Genomic DNA, 1,179 nt, shown 5'->3' on the forward strand with positions numbered 1-1,179 from the left:
ATCTTTGTGGCAAAAACAATGAGAACACCAGGTCAGCACTTAAGATACTTGCTTCACACGTTTCATAGATATTTTAACTGCTTGTTTTGATCATGATAATTTTATCTATGTATTAATGCACATTGCAAATGTAGAAAAGAGTAACTTATCTGGAATTTTAAAATGTTCATCCTATTTCTTCACTACACCAGTGCCAGAGACAATAGGAAGTTGTCCCTCTACTAGTACAAAGGGAAGAAAAAAGGATAAGAATGAGGACTAATGAAGAGACAAGCATTAAACTTTCTTTTGCTGATTTATTTTTTACTCCAAATTAAGCATGTATAAATCACTCTGGTAATATATCTGCCTCCCTTTATTACCCTTTCTCTGTTGTATTATTCTCTTGCCCCTACCTTCTCCCATGCTACCACAGAAGGGAAGATTGTGGTTATGTGTATTAAGAATAGGAGCCCTAACCAGTTTGGCTCAGTGGATAGAGCTTTGGCCTGTGGACTGAAGGGTCCCAGGTTTGATTCCGGCCAAGGGCACATGCCTGGGTTGCAGGCTTGATCCCCAGTGGGGGCATACAGGAGGCAGCCAATCAATGATTCTCTCTCATCATTGATGTTTCTATCTCTCTCTCCCTCTTCCTTCCTCTCTGAAATCAATAAAGAAATATATTTTTTTAAAAAGGAGCACCAGCTCTGCCTGGTGTGGTTCTGTTGGTAGGAGTGTCGTCTCTTATACAGAAGGGTCAGGTCGCAGGTTCTATTCCCTGACAGAGCACATACCCAGGTTGTGGATTGGATCCCAGTCAGGGTGCCAATGGGAGGCAACTGATCTGTTTCTCTCTCACATACTAGTACACGTTTCTCTCTCTCCTCACTTTCTCTCTGAAATCAATAAAAACACATCTTTGTGTAAGAATTAAGAAACAGAAAAGAAAAACAACAAAAGGAGTGCTCTTCAAGCTCATCATCAACCTCAAAATTAAGATCCATCAGAGCTATAATTTTATGCTATATACTAGTGGCCCGGTGCATGAAATCGTGCACGGAGGGGTGTCCCTCAGCCCGGCCTGCACCCTCTCCAATCTGGGAAGCCTCCGGGGATGTCTGGCTGCCGGTTTAGTGGGATCTGGCCTAAACCAGCAGTCAGATATCCCTCTCACAATCTAGGACAGCTGGCTCCTAACCG

This window comes from Myotis lucifugus, unplaced genomic scaffold (genome assembly GCF_000147115.1).
Source record: "Myotis lucifugus unplaced genomic scaffold, Myoluc2.0 scaffold_13, whole genome shotgun sequence".
NCBI lineage: Eukaryota > Metazoa > Chordata > Mammalia > Chiroptera > Vespertilionidae > Myotis > Myotis lucifugus.